Source organism: Lathamus discolor, chromosome 1, assembly GCF_037157495.1.
Source record: "Lathamus discolor isolate bLatDis1 chromosome 1, bLatDis1.hap1, whole genome shotgun sequence".
NCBI lineage: Eukaryota > Metazoa > Chordata > Aves > Psittaciformes > Psittacidae > Lathamus > Lathamus discolor.
The window spans coordinates 102,823,386-102,836,986 of record NC_088884.1 but is presented as its reverse complement, the minus strand read 5'-3'; the positions used below and the strand labels follow the sequence as shown (position 1 = coordinate 102,836,986).

Sequence of the window (13,601 nt, the reverse complement as noted above, 5' to 3'; positions counted from 1 at the left end):
CGCTCCCAATGGCGGCCACCGCGGCGGCCGAGCCTCCCCCCGCGCCCCCGCCCCGCCCGGCCGGCCGGGGACCTTGGCGTGCCGGGAGGGTCGGGCCCTGAGGCGGCTCGTGCCGGCGCCGTTACGAAGGCCCCGCCGCTGCCTCCTTCTCGTAGGGCGCTGACCCGGCGGCGCGCTCGCCCCTCCGAGGGGGAAAGCCCAACCGCAAGGCCAGCGGGCCGTGCCGCAGCTGCCGGCTGCTCTGGGGGGCCCTGTGGGGAAGTGCCTGTGTCGTTACGGAGGGACATGGCGACAGGTTTAAAATGCGTCTGAGCGTGCTGCCCCGAGGCGGCGGTTGCCATGGAAAACCCCCACCGCCTCTTCCCTAGTTGCTCGTGTCCAGGTGTCAGTCTGAAGAGGTCACTTTGCGTGGCGCTGATGCCACAGCCTTCGACCTTTGAGGCAATCTGGTGAATGGTGTGGCTCTGATGATGAAAGCCTCCGAAGCACAGCTCCCCACTGACTGCATGCTGCCCGCCACAGACAAGGGTACTTGAAAACACAAAACGGGAGAAAAAAGCCGCTGCTGCGGTTTCCATAGGAGCTGAAGGAGGTCACTGCCAAGTTTATCCTACACACTCGTCAGGTAAAGGAAGAATTCTGGGGGGATTTCTTTTTAATTTCAAGAGCATTCTGTCTTCTAACTTTCATTTGTGACTGACTTTGACCTCATAAAAATCCCGTTAAAATGTGACACTGGGCATGCAAATTTACAAACTGACAACTTCAATTTCCCAAGTAGGGACTTCACAAAGGCTTCAGCAGTATTCAGGAAACCAAGTTCTTTGGTCTTCTGACCGTGAGCACAGCTTCGTGAAAAGTGGCACCTATGGACCTTTGTCTAGTGCTGTTCTTAGGTGACACCCTTACAATGCTGCCTTTAATATTTATCATCTGCTTAATGACACAGTAATGTCACCCTACTGTGTTCTGAACCAAGCTTAGTGATAGCCTTGGCTGCAGTGAGCATAATATTGCGGAGTTTGGGATCCAGCTGAGTGCAATGAAGGTTAGTACTAAGACAAAGGTTTTAGATTTCAGAAGAGCAAACTTCAGCTCACTCAGAGCCCAGCTGGGAGGGATTCCATCGGAGTTTTCAGTGAGATCAATCAGCCTTTGGAATAATCTCCCCAGGGAAGTGGTGGGCGCCACAGTGTTGAATGGTTTTAAGGTTCAACTGGACAGGATGCTGGGACATCTTTTCTAGGTCATGCTTTGCCTTGAAAGATTGGACCACATGATCCTTGAGGTCCGTTCCAACCTGGTATTCTATGAAATGATCTCTTTGAAAAGTGAAATTATGTCAGCTGTCTCCCTGCTCTATTAAGTAGGGGACAGTTAAGCAGTTCTGAATAATGTGCCTTGACTGCCAAATCCATTGGCTTCTGAACAGAAAAGCAGCAAGAAAACTCCTTATAGCTCTCACAGTGGAGGTCTACTTTGCAGAAGAAGGGGTTAGAGGTAAACATGGTAGCACCTACTAGATTGTTCTGGTTTCCAGATATATGGTGTCCCACTCAGAATTTAGAATGAAATCTAACCCTGTGAAACTCAATGGGGATAGTAAACACTGTCATCTGTTGCTGCAGGCTGTTCCCTGGTTCCCATGTGTCCTCAGTGAGACAAAGGAAAAACAACTTCCTGTGGAAACCAGCTCTCCTGGCATCTGAAGGAAGTGTCAGGGACCTATATGACATTAGGCACAAGAGCTGAGAGACAATTTCTGCCCTTTAAACTTTGCTGTGAAGGCCATCACAGAAATTATAAATGTTTCATGCTGAGCCTTTACATGCAGTGGAGCTACTCTTACATTTACAGGGTTTTGAAAGCTAAGTGGGAGGCAGCTGAAGAGGCAGCAGCAGGAATTTGAGGTGGCAGGAGGAAAGAGGCAGCAGGTGCGATAAGAGCAGTGTGAGAAGGCAGCAGACCTGAAGATGAGGCCAGAGCAGAATGGTGAGGATACCTAGGGTAATAGGCGGGGGCAGAGAATGAGGGGATAGGCTATAGTGCAGCACTTGGTACTTTGAGGGGCTTCTGACAGCACTCAGAGGACAGAAGGCAAAAAAAAAAAATAAATATCAGGAACAGGAGCTATGTATTTTGAACAACATATTTTGTACTATGAAACATTTGGTTTTGACTGCAAACAGTTAATTTGGACTTTACCCTTCCTTTGTTTTTTTCCTTTCTAAAGGATGAGTTTTCTATATTCCAGCTCTCCTAACAAGGAATTTCTGCTCCTGCAAGATTACCTTTCTTGCTCTTTTCTATCTTAGTGCCTTTGGTTCTGCTTCTCCATCATGTTCCTGACCTTTCCCTCCCTTGCCACTTTTCTGCTTTATTTTGTTCTCCTTTTCCTTCACAATTTGCACATATTATTTTGGGGATTATTTCTCTCCTGCTACTTTTCTTCAATTTTTTACTCAGCTTTCTTTCCTGTGTGCTTCCATGTCTCATGTGGCTGGAAAACAAATCAACCTATGGGGGAGCAGGGGGAGTTGGTTGTCAGTGTGCTAGCATACCATCCTGCCCAGAACTGTAACTGAACACAGCAGCTGTGGATGGAAAAGAAATGTCCATTGTATCCTCTATGTATTAGATCTCTGATCAAGCTAGCAATGCAAACTGGTTCTCAACACTGTTTTTCTCATTAGCAAGATGTGCTTTGCAATGCTTGACAAGTGGGAGAAATTACTTGTCCACCATGCTTTCTATCCTCATAAGTGAAGAATTGTTCTCTGTGGTATGCCCCTAGCTAATTATCAATCTGAACTCTCTAGGTTTGCTAACAGATAAGAAGACACCAGAAAGCATCTTGTGATTGTGGCAAAGGGAAGTAGCCACCTTCTTAACACTGACCTTCAAATAATTGACAACGGCTATCAGTTTGCATGGCACTTCAAAGGCAGCCCTTCAAGATCAGGTGAGCTAATGTGCATGGCTTCTGTCAGACCCTAAGTGCACCAAGAATCTCCGCAGGCAGCACCCCTGCCTTGGGCATTTGGCTGATTGTGCTTGCTGCCATCCCTGGGGTGTCCCAGCTGTCAGTACAGACCTTGGTGCTGAGAAAGGAACTATGGAAAACCTTACTGGGGAGCCCAATTTAAGCTCAAGGCCCTTGCCCAGACTATGCTGTAGGTATGCCCATGCCTGGCTGTGTACCTTACTGATCCTCTGCTTCCCTGGCTGATGTAACTTCCTAGCTTGACCTTGAACCTGTCTTGCCTCTGCGGTCAGGCTTGGTGGTCCTTGGACTGAGGCTGACTCCTGTTGCTGTCAGCAGCTGGTCTTGCTCTCACTGTTTGGGTGCTGTGGGGCTGTCAGTGAGGTCTCTGCCTTCCACACTGTCACCCTTATACCCAGCTTGCCTGTGCTGGTGGAGCAGCCATGCTTCTCCTTGCTGACAAAGACTGCACACAGTCCTCAGGGTGTGGGTGAGAAGTGGCTTCCTTCTTTCAGGGAAAAGTGCTTTTTGGCACTCTTGTTAGGTATTGCCGTTATTTAATAGTAGTGTTAATATTGAAACATGACTAAGAAAGTTAATAAGCATTCTGATTAGAAACAGAAAATACAAAATATTATTTTTGGCACTGTTCAAATGACATGCAATGCCTAATTCTCACACTTGTGCTCTGTATGAGTGACGTGGCATCCCCATGTGCTTAGACCTTTAGAACGTGATAGTCTTGTTTTCTTTGGTTATTTTACTCAACATGTTTCCCTCTTGTTGAGGACCCGTGACTTACACAGAGACAGAAGGCATTCCAAAACGGGATGGTTATGGTGCAACTTGAGCAGATTCACAGAAGTACCCAGATCAAACTGCTGGCTCTAAGCCAGTTCTCATTCGTAGGAGAGATGGGAGTCAGCTGCACATCTGTTGATGCAGAACTCCTCTCAATTCAAATTATATGACTTGCTTCTGTTCCGGTAAGGGGGCTAATAAACTCCTGTATCTAAAGATCGTACACTTTCTGGGAAGGTCAGAGCAAAAGCGTGCCCAGAGGATTAGCTTTCATCATTGAAATAAAAGTCAGGTTTCTGTACTTAGTGATCCCGGGGTGGTGGATTGATCTTGGTTGGCCTCCAGGCACCCACCAAGCCACTCTATCACCCCTCCTCAGTGAGCAGTGCCAGCACTGCTTAGCAGTAGCCAGAACGTTGCTCTAGCTACCAATAGAAAACACAGCACTATGAGGCCTGCTGTGGGGAAAGTTCACTGCATCCCAGCCAGACCCAATACACCTGAAAGTAACATAATGGTTGTTTTGTTTATCCTGAAATTTTAAATGGCTTTTGAGTATTCACATAGTTTATCTGAAAACAGAAAGAAAGGGGGAGTTGATGAGTTTTGTGTGCCTCTAGTGAACAATCTGTCCTCTTAAATGCAGGAAAAAGTAAGTTAGAACGGAATGTTCCTAGCCCTTCACGCTGTGTTTGGCATTCTCTATTTACAGCATTTTAGCTGTACAAATAAAATTTGACCTTGAACTACTATGAAGTATTCTAAGTTAGAAATTGTGATACTTCAAAACATTAGGATGTCAGACATGGTAACTTTGTATTAGAAATATGTAGTTTAAAAATATGATCTCTGGTAGCTCAATAGCACGGCTGATTTTGCTTCAGTTATGTGACTTCAGTTTTACAAAGATAATATCCAAGATCAGAATTCAGTCATGTGTCTGCTGAGAGGAACCACAAGCATATTTCTGTCTAATGATTAGAGGATATTCCTAATGACCTTCGAAGAGCTGTTGTAATTTGACAGCAGGAAATCATTCTGGCTTTTGAATACGTGGCAAATATTTTACAGCAGGCATTCAAGTGGTTTCCGTAGCAACCACTCTTCATAAGAGGTCGACACACGCTATTAAGTATCGTGCTGGGTTCAGGTCATCTTTGCAGTATTAAAGACGCTTGTTTAAAACACTGCCAAGTCGTGCAGTTCCTTGCTGTCCGACAGCCCCGCAGCGCAGAGGGAACCTCACTGCCTGCCAGACTCTTTTCCAGCCAAGCAAGGACACACCTCTTGGTGGTGAGCTAGCATAGGCGCCCTGATGGGTGGAGGAACTGGCCCCGCTCACTATTGGCTGCTCTCTCATCCAGCAACTGTGAGGAATAGCGATTTTATTTTCTCATTCATCTACCTCTCCATCTCTTGCCCTAAGAAAATGCTAGTGACTTGTGATTCCTTTTAAAGAGGTATCAAGTGCAGCTCTTAACTGTGCAGAGATCATATTCTTTTTGGTTGTTTTTTTTTTAATCTCAAGTGAATGGGGCATCAGAGAATTTATTCTGCAATCCCATATTCAGTGTTTATGATAAACAGGAAAGTAAAGCCTTTAGCAGGGTTAATGGAGAATCTGGGAGGTGTCATTAATCTAAAGAAGCACCTGTTCTGCTCTCCTCCAAAGCTTTACAGTTATTTATACTGATTTGGATCACCTCCCCTGTTTGCTATAGATACCTGGGATTTAAGGCAGCTTTAGCGGAACTGATCTGAAAATCTTAAAGAAAACAAATGCTGCTCAGGACAAATATGTTCATTGGTGATCCTAATGGAGGGCATTGCCTGGTGTTATCAGCCCTGTGAGAGCCTGATTGGATGGATGCCCCAGCAGTGCTGGAGTCTCTGCTGTCAGACCTCTCTCTGTTTCTGTTGGAAGTTCAGGGCTTGTTCCTGCTGCCGTATGGTAAGAAAGAGTCATTTTCTCCTGATGACGTCCCACTTGGTATGATGACATACCAAGGTCTTTGTTACCTTGGTATGTGGTTGCTGCAAAGCCTCTGTGAGGATTCTCTCTAGAACATCAGAGGCACAGAAGCAGACCTAGCATAGCAAGTGCAAGCTGCCTCCTATGCCCTCAACACATACAGTGCTGAGTAAAGTGAGTTCTTTAGCTCTAGTCTGCCACTCAGGTCTGGGTTTCTGCATGTGGTGGGAAATGCCAAGTCTTACTGATAGACTCCTAAATGAACTAATTAGGGTGTTGATGTAAGAGACAGGCAGCTTTTCTGGCTTCTCTGCCTGAGCTAAAATTGGAGCAGGTATTCAACGGGGAAGAAGAGGGAGTGGGACTGCCAGTGCCCACATCTCTGGCAGTCACTGCATTGTTAGTCTGAAATAGCCCATGTTTGTTTACCTTCAAGGCTGGGCCGTGGTGGCCTTTTTTGGGCGACTTGGGAAACAGGGTGATAAAGTGAGGTAATCCCTGGCAAGCATCCTTTAGGAGTTAGGGTATTCTGATAAAAGAATCATGGAATGGTTTGGGTTGAAAGGGAGCTTAATGATCATCTAGTTCCAAGCCCCTGCCACAGGCAGGGACACTTTCCACTAGACCAGGTTGCTCGGTTGCTCAAAGTCACTGATACTTGCATTTATTTAGATAAGCTTGCTCTGTAGAACTATCTTCTTGCTTGGCCATGCTTTTTTTTTCTGTAACTCAAGAAAAAGGCTTTTCTAGAACTTACACAGGAAAAGGGAGCACTGTTTGACAGTGGTTGCTCCTTTGTATTTGTGGTTTTGAAGGCAGAAACCAGAAATTTCTGAAGGTAGAAATCATGCAGAAGTCAGCTCATGTATGATCCAGTCTGTGCCATTATTGTCCTTAACAGCAGTTTCCATTCCCTGTTGATGCTGTGCTTATCTTTGCTTAGTTCTTAATACAGCCACTGACTACTAAGACAGAAAGGGTTAGTGCTTCATCCTAAGAGCAGATAGGATCAATAGCATAATAAGCATTCAGCATTATAAACCCATGCCACTTCTTTAAGACAAAAACCAAGGCAATACTCAAGTTAAAAACATGTTTGTAAAAACCCAAAAAGCACAGAGCCCGCATGCAAAGTGAAATCCTGTAGCATCATTTTGTAATGTAGAAGACTTCATGAAATCTTGTGTTTACAAGCGAACCTCTCAGCTTGCAGAGTGACACAGAGCATACAGAAACTTCCGAGAATCTTTGTTGACTTCGTGGGACTGCATTGGGTCCACAGGAACATGTTTGTGTTCAGAATCATGTCTGGCATTGAACAAAAGCTTCAGCAGTGTGTAATCTGTTTGGTTTTGGCAGGAGAATGTCACATAGACACACCGTATGTAAGCAATATACCGCCGCATTCTATGTGTGATCTTCACCTATTTTGCCATCTACCTTCTGTACAGGCCCACTACAGTTAGTGCGAATCTGGGGTGCAGCACAGTTGCTGTGATCCTGCACTTGCAGACTGTCTGCTGCCGACCTCTTCTGACATTTTTGGTTACTTTAAAACTCAGATCAGTTTAGTGCATGAATTATTACCCTTGGAGGACAGTGTGGATGGCAGGGACAAACAGCTGGATGCACATGGAGAAAGGATGTGAGAACAACCAGAACTGACTCTACTGCTGAGAGAATATTTATGGGGAATTGCACTTTTTACTGTTTAAGGTAAGATGCAGAAACTGGTTATTTTGCCACTTCAGTTGCAGTTTTGAATTCTTTTTCTAGGATATCAGAGGTGTGAAGCAGTAACTTAAAGCTCTTTCAGTGAGATGACCCAATCCTGTGGCTGAGTCTTTGCTTTATTTCATAGTCATGGAATGAATCTTTGCTTTTCAGCTGAGAAGTGGCAGCAAGAAGACCTCTCAGCACCAGAGGGAGTGATCACAGGAGCAGTTGTGATGAGTTCAGCAGAGGCTGGACTAGCTCCTAGGCCAGCTGCCAAGTAGGGTACCAGTACATGAACAGTGTAATGCTGAGCAGCCAGCTTGTTGCTGCATTGCACATAACTCCATATATTGTCAGTATTGTGTATAGCAAATATGAAGCTTTGCAGAATGTGAGAGCTCCTTCCTTACCATTGTATGTTTCCTTCAAGAACTGAGGAGGATTCTAGGATTACCCTGTGCAATATGTACAGCTGCACTCTGTTTGGGTGCCCAGTGACACAAAAGTGTCCCAGCCTTCTCCAACTGCAGCCAGCCAGACAACACTTTCCTGTTATAAAGGCATAGTGTTACATGATAAAAAAAAAAAAAAAGACAAAAAGGAGCTGCTCTCGTCCTGATGTATGACACTGAGAAGGCATTAGCTTGGGGTTTATCCCAAGTAGCCCTCCGTGCAGTGCTGGACAGCGGTGTTCCAGGTCTTCAAGTTGGTACGGTAGTTGTGGCAGTAAGTAACAGTGGTTGTTTATGGGCAAATAAATTCCTGAAAATGTTTTGAAGCTGGAAGGATTTGCTGATGGCTACACCAAGTCATCAACCCCAGTTAGTTAGTTACTTTTCTAAGGAAACATTTCACTGTTGTCAGAAGATGAGTTTCATCTTCAGAATGTCTCTTCAGCTTCAGGTTCAAATCCCCCACTAATGCAAGAGAGCACACAGCTCAGCTGAAATCAACAGGACTCCATCCCCTGCCCTCTGCAGTAAATGAATCCTGCTTATCCCTTTTCACCTGATCTGTTCAGCACAAAGAACCAAATTATATTGCCAGCATTTGAAGAAAAAGGCCTGTTTAATTTTCAAGGCAACACAATACAGGGAGAGGAAAGAGATATTTGTGTTTAGCTTCCTTCAATGAGTGGTTACACTGTTAAATGTCACGCTGTGCTTACTCTGCTTGCGTCTACTCACCTGAGCTGGATCAGCTGTCTAGGATGTTATTTTCATTTGGATATTTTCAAGACCAAGTTGGAGGGTAATTCAGAAGCCAGTTTTGAAAACAGTCGCACATCTGATAATATTGATAAAAACAAAAAAGAAGAATGGCTCCTTAATTAATTCTTTGCTCTACTGTGACAAGAGCTTACCTGGTTTTTACATCTAGCTAACGGAACGCTAATTTCCAGGAGGTAAGCATATCCTGATTCAGTTTGTCACCTACCTGTATTCTAAACCTGGGCAAGCCTGGCTCAGTATCACCCAATACCAACTGGTATTCAGGTGAATACCAACACACTAGAGGTTACTCGGTTGGGAAAATGTGGGTAAACAGCAGTGTTCCCTCATGGATTCTCACAGGTCTTAACTCCATGCACTTTGGGTCTCTGCTCCTGAAGGCCCTTGTGAGCTGTTCAGCCCATCTGTCTTCACCTTCCAGGTCAGTAATTTTGTGCAGTTGCATCTGCATGTGATTATGTTCCTTCTCTCATCTGGGGTTTCAGGTTGCCCCCAGCCTGTATTTAAGTTCTCATCTGTTTCTACACCACTGTGAAACAGCTGTTTTTCTAATACAGCTCAATCCATGTATTGAAATAAGCAGTGTTTTATGCTTAGTTCCACAAAATAAGAAAATGCATGAATGGGTTGGCCCACATTCAGGTAAGATCTTGGAAAGGTGGAGGACATGTGGAAGCACAACCATTCTTTAGCGAAACACAGTAGTCGGGCACATCCAGGTAAGTATAGCTGGACTGAGTTCCCCCTTACACAGAGCAGAGTGTGTTGCCATGCCCCTGCCTTCACCACCATTGAGGATATAGGTCTGTTTTTAAACACCTTTAAAAACAAACAGAATCATGTATACATGCTGCTTCTGTCTTAACAGCTGTGAATCCTTAAATCACGGTGTGATCAGTGAATGAGATGCTAGAGTGTATCTTTTACAATATGCTGCTTTAGGTCTGGGCTGAAACTGCAGAGCTGAAGCGGACTCTGGGCAGCTGAGAAGGAGACCTGGATGTTCCTGAAGACATCTCTGCAGGGGCTGGTAACCAGTAATCCAGGCACACAGGAGACATGGACCCTGGGTCTTCATTTCAGGGCAGCCAAGACCAGAAGACCTGTTATTAGGGTCACCATTAATACCCTTAATTAATACCCTTAACTTACCCAAGGTAAGTTCAGTTGTTCTGCAAGATTTATACCTCCTGTTCTCCACAGGCACCTTTTGTCTCTTTTTGCTTGGCCTCTGCACTGTCTGAGGCCTTTACTTACCACAGCAATCACAATGTACCTGTTTCTGAATTCAGCATACTACTATGTGAGCCTTTGTGAAAGCAGAACTTTTAAGGTGTCTTTTAACTAACTCAGTTTAAATGGCACATTATTAAACGTTGCTTATCATTTACTGACCACACAGGAACACTCAACATTTGCACAAACTACATTAAAAATATTTGACAAACTCATACAAAATATTATCCTTATTTCTTACTGGAATTTCTAAAACATCTGACTAGAAACAACATCAGGGGGATGGAAATTAACAGGACTCCTGCAAGCCATGCACAGTAAAATGTTACTTCATGCAGACCATATGATACAATTTTCTTTTAGTGAATGCTTTGATGTTGTAAGGCTGGAATAAAGAAAAGGCAGAGTCCCCAGTAGAACTCAATATACGTCACCATCAGCAAATTTAATTTGTTTGTCTCAAAGGGCAAGGTAATGCACTTAAGTAATTCTGTAGTGCAGCAAAGTTGGATTTCACAGACCTCAGTCTGTGACAGTAAGAAATCAGTAAGCTGGACAGTTGGCCCAGCTCCTTCTTGCGCACTTTCCCAACATGTATAAATCAAGGAGTAGGTATCTGTCACAGGTAGACAATCCAGCTGAAGGGACAAATCTTCAGATGCAATAAGCAGTTGTAACACATCTGATAGCTTTATATCTGTGCACACATCTACGTAATAATAGTAAACAAATTCAAATGAATTTAATATCCAGTGAAAACACAAGCAGCTTCAGCAAATTTTTATAACATTCTTTTCAAGGAGTCATCCACTTACTGTAATTCAATTGTGACTTATTCTCTGACAAGACAGTTGGGGTTGTTCAGCCTGGAGAAGAGAAGGCTCCAGGGACACATAGCAGCCTTCCAATACCTAAAGCAGGCCTGCAAGAAACCTGTAGAAGGACTTTTTTCAAGGGCATGTAGGGACAGGACAAGGGGGAAAGGCTTTAAACTGACAGAGGGGAGATTTAAATGAGATATGAGGAAGAAATTCTTTACTGTAAGGGTGGTGAGGCACTGGAACAGGTTGCCTAGAGAAGTTGTGGCTGCCCCACCCTTGGAAGTGTTCAAGGCCAGGTTAGACAGGGCAACCTGGTCCAGTGGAAGCTGTCCCTGGCTATGGCAGGGGGGTTAGAACTAAATTATCTTTAAGGTCCCTTCCAACCCAAATTGTTATGTGATTCTATGAAATCTAAAAGAGCATATTCAAGAAAGATGCAATGTTAGTAAACTGGAGAAAAGAAACAGGAAAACCGTCATGGTTTAAGCCCAGACAGTAACTCCAAACCATGCAGCCGCTTGCTCACTCTTCTCCTTCTTCCCTCCCCCCTACTCCTGGAGGGATGGGGAAGCCAGTCATAAGAATGTAAATCCCATGGGTTGAGATAAGAACAGTCCAGTAAATAAGGTACAATACAAAAGTACAATAATAGTAATGGCAAGGGAGATAACAAGTGGAGAGAATATGAAACTAAAAGAGGAAAGGAAAGGAAAGCAATAAACACAAGTGATGCACAATACAATTGCTCACCAGCTGCCGACTGATACCCAGCCTGACCCAGGCAGTGGTCTGGGCCTGCCGGGTAACTGCCCCCAGTTTATATGCTGGGCATGACATGCTGTGGTACGGAATACCTCTTTGGCTAGTCTGGGTCAGGTGTCCTTGTCTCTGCTTCCTCCCAGCTTCCCTTGTCCCTCCTGAATGGCAGAGCATGAGAGACTGAAAAGTCCTTGATCAGAGTAAGCATTACTTAGCAACAACTGAAAACATCAGTGTGTTATCAGAACTCTTCTCCAACTAAAGTAAAAAACACAGCACTGCACTGGCTACTAAGAAGGAGGAAAATAACTGTTACAGCTGAACCCAGGACAGAAACACAGCCTCCAGCAACATTTTATGATGATGATTTGTAAGCTGGTGTTTTGATTTATATCTCAATAAAGATAAAATAGCCCAACACTAAAAGAACCTGCCTGTCATGCTGTGCAGGTGTTCATTTGGAAGGAGTAAATTGCTGTGGAGATTTTCAGGTAACTTACCCATTTGGTTTTATTTGCAAGCTTGATGGGTGAAGATGTTGCCTTTTGGTTATCATGTTGGGCCTCTTCTTGGGTGCTAAAGGAGAGTAGGTTTGGTTAGGACATTGTGGTTAGGGGACCTCCTTGCACCATTTTCTCAAGAACTGGGGCCTTTCATAGAACCAGACGAAGAATTACAAATGCAGGATGCATGGTGGCATTGAGTCAGCTTTTCATCATGTGCCTCCCTACTCATTCAGTAAGAGCTCTCTGGCTAGTCTGAAGGTTGGTCCACTCATTCGCACTTCACCAACATGAGACTGCAAGATTTACCTGCACTCTGAGGGCAAAGCAGTGCTACAGCCACCCTTTGGACAGCAGCAGCTCGCTGTTCACCTCTTTAAATGTGCTGCAAGCAAAATCACAGTTTAGGGGAAGTATTTTATGGGAAGAGTTTTGCGTCCAGTTCTGGGCCCCTCTGTTCAAGAAGGACAGGGAATTGCTTGAAGGAGTCCAGCGCAGAGCCACAAAGATGATTAAGGGAGTGGAACATCTCCCTTATGAGGAGAGGCTGAGGGAGCTGGGTCTCTTTAGCTTGCAAAAGAGGAGACTGAGGGGTGACCTCATCAATGTTTACAAATATGTGAAGGGTAGGTGTCAGGATGATGGAGCTAGGCTTTTTTCAGTGATATCCAGTGATAGGACAAGGGGCAATGGGTGTAAACTGGAACATAGGAAGTTCCACGTTAACATCAGGAAGAACTTCTTTACTGTAAGAGTGACAGAGCACTGGAACAGGCTGCCCAGGGGGGTTGTGGAGTCTCCTACACTGGAGATATTCAAGGCCCGCCTGGACAAGTTCCTGTGTGATGTACTGTAGGTTACCCTGCTCTTGCAGGGGGGTTGGACTAGATGATCTTTTTAGGTCCCTTCCAACCCTTGGGATTCTGTGATTCTGTGATTCTGTGACAAGGAAGAAAGCAAAAACCACCCAAGGCCAGACTAAGAGGTATCTGAGTATTTCCAGCTTGTACACATCTCAGGCAATAGCAAAAGCTGGGGGTGAGAATGGCAGGTGGGCTGCAAAGTTACTGTAATGTCCTTTCCCTGAATCACCACATGGCAACAATCTGCAGCCCCACCAAGCTATCCTTCCTTCTGCCCTTGTCTGTACAGAGGAGTCATCGCTGCTCCACTGGAAACACAGTATTTTTGTAAATGCATTACTCACTGACAAGATTACTTCTGTGTCTTGCTGCTAGTTATCAGGACCAGCTCTGAAAACAGCAGTTCTTCTAAGACATGTCCCTGCTGGTCTGCCTGCCGTGTTCCTAGCGAGAATCCAAAGGGCACATTAAATATAACCTTGACCCTGCTACAGAAAGTAATCATGTAACATGACCTGCATGTCTGTTAAGTAAGTTGCATTGCAATTTCTATTGCACCGATTCATATTAAAAAGTATTCTCCTTTTATTTGAAAAGACTCTGAATGCAAACTCATGACGAAAAAGAGCCCAAAGCACAAGTACTGGCCAAGTCCTGCTGAAACTCTCTGCAGCCCATGGGAGATAGATGAGATCTCTGCTGTTACATCCCGTGC

General features: G+C 44.7%; 1 long non-coding RNA gene across 2 annotated transcripts; it reads left to right on the top strand.

The window, feature by feature from the left end:
• The first annotated feature begins 61 nt into the window (after positions 1-61).
• LOC136018890 (uncharacterized) lies at positions 62-11,655 on the top strand. Of its 2 annotated transcripts, XR_010614629.1 has the most exons (4): positions 62-625; positions 2,820-2,962; positions 7,319-9,125; positions 9,647-11,655. It is a non-coding gene; the product is annotated as an uncharacterized LOC136018890 (long non-coding RNA). The 2 variants fall into 2 exon arrangements; XR_010614628.1 differs by having other exon boundaries at positions 7,319-11,655.
• The last annotated feature ends 1,946 nt before the right edge of the window (positions 11,656-13,601 follow it).